Genomic DNA, 7,107 nt, shown 5'->3' on the forward strand with positions numbered 1-7,107 from the left:
CCGCGCCTCACGTCAGACAGCTCCCCACCTCCTGCAGTCCAGCATCTCAGGCCCTTGCTCCCGAGGGGACCACACTGAGAGTGTATACAGAACCCTCAGCCACTCAGCACGCAAAGCGCTGCACAGGGGCCGTGGGAAGGGACTACATCTCCACAGCCCCCTGGGCCTTCCTGTGCACTGAGGAAAGGACGGAGTCTGACGAGAGCATCAGAACTAGGGAAGTTGGGAGGATTAAATAGAACCATGTGTGAAAAACCAAGGCCTGGGAGTTCCCTGCCAGTCCAGTGGTTAAAACTCCACGCTTCCAGTGCAGGGAACATGGATTTGATCCCTTGTTGGGGAACTAAGGCCCCACCCTGCATTATTTTTCTTTGAGGCCAAAGAAAAAAAAGCAAACCCTGGTATACTTGCAGTGATGCCTGTTGGACAGGCAGAATGTGCCAGAAGTTGAAACCAAGCTCCCTGGGATCCACAAGAAGAAAAGCTCACATCCAGCTGGGGGGACTCCGGGAAGACTTCATGGAGGAGTAGACTTTGAGCTGGTTCTCTAAGGGCAGGTTGGCGGGAGGGGAGCAATTCCCGCCTCTGTCACTTAGCAGCCCTGTGACCTGGGACTAGTTATTTGATTGTATTAACTTCAGGCTCCTCATCTCTAAAATGAGGGTAATACTCCTCTTGCTGCTAAGTCGCTTCAGTCGTGTCTGACTCTGTGCGACCCTGTAGACGGCAGCCCACCAGGCTCCCCCGTCCCTGGGATTCTCCAGGCAAGAACACTGAAGTGGGTTGCCATTTCCTCCTCCAATGCATGAAGGTGAAAAGTGAAAGTGAAGTCGCTCAGTCATGTCCGACTCTTAGCGACCCCATGGACTGCAGCCCACCAGGCCCCTCCGTCCATGGGATTTTCCAGGCAAGAGTACTGGAGTGGGTGCCATTGTCTTCTCCGAATACTCCTCTTACTGGAGCATAAATTTGAGTCCAGTGTCACAGTAACTATTGGGAATGTGGTAGCTGTTGCGGTTATTTAAGAACTAGAAGGTAAGGTGATACTGTACCCGTGCAGATAACGCGGGCAAAGTCACAGAACTAGTGAAGCTGCAAGCTGAGGGAAAGTGGGATTGCATCTCCACTGACAGTCCTCACTAAATGCTTATTCAGCATCTTCAGATTCAGTGACATCTCAGCCCACCTCCCCGAGCCTGCGCTGGTGCTCGCGTTCTCACACTTTATTCCGCACTTGCTGATCACCCTGTTTCCCAGGCTGAAAGCCTGGAGATGACCCCGAGTCTTGTCTACCCCTCCCTCTTCTTCGAAGTCAGGGCTGGACTCTCAGGTGCCTCTTGAGTTTGTCTTCCTCCCTTTGTCCCCACCGCCTCGGCGCATCATCTCTGCTCAGCTGTCGCGGCAGCCTTCGATCTTGTGTTCCCGCCACCAACGCAGGACAGTGGGCAGTAAAGCCGGGGCTCTGTGGCGGGATCTGGTTACGGAGGATGGCTGCCCCTTTCCTCTGCGGGCGCAGGCTTTTGGCAAGGGACAAAGCACTTTCTGACGTAAGTTTCCTGAGACGTCCTGCCCCAGAATCCGTAAATTCATGTACCTGACCCACGTTGGGCAGGCGGTTCTCCAGCCTCTGCTCTGTGCGTCTGTACCTGCTCCCAGCTGCTCTTTGTATCTGTTCTCTTCCGCTGGAGTCTTCCGCAGGAGGAGCAAAGCCGGGAGACAAGGATATTTATAAATAGAAAGTGGGTGTAGAATTCTGCAGTGGCAAATGTTTTTTAAAAAGGCTAATTCCATCTCCTCCACCATTTGAGCTTTCAAATTCCTGTCCACCTCCTCATCTTTCATCTTTTCCCAAAACTTTCTGCACTGTCCTTGGTCAAGGCCATGATCAACTTGGAAACCATGGTGGTTAAGAAGTGTCGCCTGGAAAGAGGTGCCCCTATAGACAACCATACAGAGTAAAAGCTATCAAGATAGTGTAAGGTGGTAGTGGTGGTTTAGTCACTAAGTTGGGTTCGACTCTTCTGTGAATCCATGGGCTGTAGCCCACCAGGCTCCTCTGTCCGTGGAATTCTCCAGGCAAGAATACTGGAGTGGGTTACCATTTCCTACTCCAGGGGATCTTCCCAACATAGGGTTTGAACCTGTGTATCCTGCATTGGCAGGTAGGTTCTTTACCACTGAGGGAAGCCATCAGGGAAGCCCTACTTACCACCTAATAGTAGAGCATTAATTGGTGGCCTACTACATGATCTGCCGATGTATCCATTAGCTTCAACCCATAAAACAGCCATATAAACAAAAAACAATCCCATTTTATTGATAGAAAAGTGGAGTTCAGGTTTAACTGATTTGCCCAAGACTGATAAATGACAAAACCAGGATCCAGATCTGGGCCTGCGAACCTGGAGAATTTCTAATATGTCATGCACATATACTGAGTTCTATTTTTCTACATAAAAATAAGGAAACCAATTTAAACAAGGAGGTAAAAATGAAATGATGAGAGAGAACTTGTGATTTTATAACCATGTAGATATATATATATATCATTGTATATCATGGTTGCATACTCAAGCCCAACAAACTGGCTTAATTAAGAGATGGGATTTAGATACTTCCCCGGCAGTCCAGTGGTTAAGATGCGTCGAGTCCAATGCAGGGAGTGCAGTTTCAGTCTTTGGTCAGGGAACTAAGATCCCACACAGCTCACAGTGCAGCCAATAAAAAGGAAAGAAATTTATTGGCTCAAGCAACAGAAATGGCCAGGTTAACCTGTTGATGCAAATAAAGGCCTCAGGACTCCCGCGGGCCACATCCCTCCAGCTCACCTCAGCCAGGTTTCCCTCAGACAGGCTCACTCCACTAGGCAACTAGATGATAAATAGCAGCTTCACTCATGTGCTCATAGAGCTTATAATTTCAGAGTAAAGATCTCTTAGGGACGTTCCATCTGTAAACCATTCCATTCAGTATGTCTCGGGGATGGAGTACTCTACTGGCCAGAGCTGAGTCAGCCTCAGTGAATCCATAAACAGTCGGCCCTCTGTATCTGCAGATTCAAGGGTCTAAGGGTCACAGGGGCGTGGCTCGTCACAGGCAGGTTCACCAGGCACAGACATACACTGCAGGGTGTCCGGAAGGCCCAGCTCGGCCAGAAAGGGGAAAGAAGCAGCAGCACAGTCCACCAAGAACGTACGCTGTGAAAACCAGGAGCCTGAGGTCAGCACAGGGGTTGATGGGTACCGAAAACTTATGCACAGGGGTGTGTGTGTGTGTGAGAGTGTATAGTTACTCAGTCACCCCATCAACTCCATAATATCCCCATTTTTCAAGTGAGAAAAAATGGAAACTCAGAGATGCAATTTGCTGGGAAGGGACAGAGCTAGAATTCAGATCTGGATAAGCTTGACTCCGAATCCTGTGTGTTTTCCATGCAGCAGAATGCCAGCCCCGGAGAAGCCTCTAGGTGAGACTGACAGGTGAGCGCTTGGAGCTACCAGCCCTCAGGAGTCCACTTATGCCTGCCCAGCCCCAGGGTGGGGGCTGGCAGCCACAGTCCCGCACAGCTCCCTGCTGAGCCGCCCTTGACGAGCATCAGCAACCAGTGTCTCTCCCAGTGGGAGGACGCTCCTACCAGGGAGCGGCTCCGCCAGCCTGATCTCTGACCGTGGGAGAGAACTGCCTGGTGCTGTCGGTGACACGGGGTCCACGGACAGGTGAAGGAAGAAGGAGGGGCGTGTCGGCTGTGGGATGACTGGGCAAGACAATAAATAGTAGAGTCCTAGGAAAAGAGAGAAAACTTATGATCTCACGTTCAGAGATTTAAATGGGAATGGGGCACCAGAGAGAGAGGAGGCTCTGAAACAGAAAATGAGGACAGCCCATCTTCTCTGATGGCTCAGATGATAAAGAATCTGCCAGCAATGCAGGAGATCCAGGTTCAGTCCCTGGGGTGGGGAAGATCCCCTGGAGGAGGGCATGGCCACCCACTCCAGTATTCTTGCCTGGAGAATCCTATGGACAGAGGAGCTTGGCGGGCTCCAGTCCGTGGAGTTGAAAAGAGTCGGACACAACTGAATGACTAACACTTTGATCTGCAGAAAATCCTCGGACAGGAAAAGGGGGGAACCCAAAGAAACCAGCAGAGCTGTGCAGAGAGCTCCGTGACAGGCTCACAAATCCAAAGGCAGGTGTAAGAGGAGGAAGGTTGAAGTCCTTGATAAGCTGAGACTTGAAAGAGTTCAGATAGTAAAAGACATTCTTGGTTACATTCAGAGAAGGAGGACTAAGGAGAGGATGGGGGTGAACATGTCAGGTTAGCAGTTGTTGGAAAGCAGGATACACAACCCCGATTTTCTTTGCTCTTCATCAAAGAAGAGCATTTCTAAACTGGAGTGAGGCAAGAAAATGTGGGATAGAGGAAACTAAAACTCCAGAGAAAAGACAGTAAGTAAACCCAGGCACCCATTTAAATAAGTTGCAAGACTTTCCTGGTGGTCCAGTGGCTTGGACTTCGCACTCCCAATGCAGGGGACACAGGTTCAATTCCCTGTTCAGGGAACTAAGATCCCACATACTGCATGGTGCAGCCAAAAATAAAAAATAATAAAATGAGTTGCAAATCCCAAGGTGTTAAACTTTGCAGAGAAGATCCTGGAGCCCTTGCCAGTGTATGTGAGAAAGCCGTGCAGAAGGGAAAGGGCCCCCAGTGCCTGATGGCTGTGCCTGTCCTGGTGTTAGAAAAGAGGAAAAGATAGATTCTGGAAACTCTAGGTGGGCATGCTTCAGGTGAATCCCCAAACTTATTCTAGAATATAATGAACTGGGTTTATATAATTAAATTGGGTTTGAGAACACCTAGAAAAAGAAAGTGGCAGAAAGTGAAGAGGAACTAAAGAGCCTCTTGATGAAGATGAAAAAGGAGAGTGAAAAAGCTGGCTTAAAACTCAACATTCAAAAAACTAAGATCATGGCACCCAGTCCCATCACTTCATGACAAATAAATGGGGAAAAAAGGGAAACAGTGACAGACTTATTTCCTTGGGGTCCAAAATCACTGCAGACTGGTGACTGCAGCCATGAAATTAAAAGACGCTCCTTGGAAGAAAACCTGTGACAAACCTAGACATATATTAAAAAGCAGAGACATCACTTTGCTGACAAAGGTCCTTAGAGTCAAAGCTATGGTTTTTCCAGTAGTCATGTATGGATGTGAGAGTTGGACCATAAAGAAGACTGAGCACCAGAGAATTGTGGGTTGTGGTTCTGGAGAAGACTCTCGAGAGTCCCTTGGACTGCAAGGAGATCAAACCAGTCAGTCCTAAAGGAAATCAACCCTGAATGTTCATTGGAAGGATTGATGCTGAAGTTGAAGCTCCAATACTTTGGCCTCCTGATGTGAAGAGCTGACTCATTGGAAAAGACCCTGATGCTGGGAAAGACTGAAGGCAAAAGGAGAAGAGGGTAGCAGAGGATGACATGGTTAGATGGCATCACGGACTCAATGGAAATGAGTTTGAGCAATCTCTGGGAGATAGTGGAGGACAAAAAAGCCTGACTTGCTATAGTCCATGGGGTTGCAAAGAGTCCAACACGACTTAGCGACTGAACAACAAGAAATGAAAAGAGTTGGTACCTTCACTAAAAACAAGATGTTACCAACAGAAATCCAGTTTGTTATTATTTATTTGGAAAGCCACTAGGAACATTTCCTTGGACATATTGTACCCTGTTTCCAGTTAGACATCAAATGTCTTTCAATCTAGACAACCAGGAAAACGATGGCTACTCCTAGATCGCCCATCTGGTGGGCTTCTAGCCCATTCAACCACTGTGTGCTGCTCCCCTCAGGTTGCTTATTCAAGGGATGCAAATCCGAGGAGAAGCCTTAAAGTTCATGCTTCTGGATTCTGCATTTGGTCAGCTCAGTGGTTAATCGTGTCTGTCACACTGGAAATGCAGATGGCACCACTATGGGGAGGAAAAGTTAATATTTGGATGTCAGAATCAAGACCCTAAAATATCTTAAAACAGTGGGCTGAAACTAACCGGGTGAATTTGAAAGAAGTGGAAAGACCTGCGTTTTTTTTTTGTTTTGTTTTGTTTTTGTTTGTTTTTTAAGACCTGCGTTTTTATGTATTTTTAAAAAATCAGCTGCGGTAGCTGAGGATGAAGGCAGTTTGGCTTGATGGTACATATGAAAAAGGCTGAGGGCTTTCAGCTGACTCAGGTTGAATAGGAGCCAGCAGGAACCCAGCCGCTGCTTAAAAAGATAGTGATTCTCCCTGCCTTTTTAAATTTTAGGTACAAAAGGGTGAAGCAGTGAAAAGTATGTCTTTCTCCCATAACCATTTCTCTTGCCTGGAGGCACCTGCTATTAATGGTTTCTAGAAGATTCTCTCAGAGGTATTCTATGCACAAAAAAAGCAAATGCATATTTAAAAAAAAAATAGAAATGGTAGTATACTGTACACTCTTTATTTCCTTAAAACAATATTTATTTCATAATTCATTAACCTGTTTGATTCATTACTCAAAGATATAGACCCAATGTATACTCAGAAATGGTCATAAAGATCTCTCTCACCTAATAAACTATTACTTTATACATTAGAATTACCAAAAAAGTTATTATAATAACTAACAGTATAGCTATAACACTTGCAGCATGGAGACCTGAACTTAAAGCAGTTCTCAACTAAGTCTTGAATACAAAATGCATAGGATTTAACAGATTTTCCAATATATTGCAATGGGTTGGTCCTAAACTCCTCTTCTTGCTTAAGTGGAAACTCAGGGGAACTCTTTCAGGAAAGCATCAGTGGAAAAGTGGAATTCTGGATTAAAAAAAAAATAAAGTTTTAGGAACTTTGAGTCAGAGGAGAAAAGAGGTCATCTTATTGGGAAAGCAAAGGAGGTAAAATTATTTCTTTCCATGAAACTGTCCTCTCCATTTATAGCAAGGTATGACTTTGAGGGCCAAGTACAGCCGGAGCAGACTTATGGAAAAAGAAGGCTGATGAGTAGTCTAGCCTGTACTGGAGTTCAGATTTTACACGACAGCAACAAAATAAAATTTTCAAACAATACACATGAGGATTTTAGAGC

The sequence above is a fragment of the Bubalus bubalis genome, chromosome 16 (assembly GCF_019923935.1).
Source record: "Bubalus bubalis isolate 160015118507 breed Murrah chromosome 16, NDDB_SH_1, whole genome shotgun sequence".
In the NCBI taxonomy this organism is placed as follows: domain Eukaryota; kingdom Metazoa; phylum Chordata; class Mammalia; order Artiodactyla; family Bovidae; genus Bubalus; species Bubalus bubalis.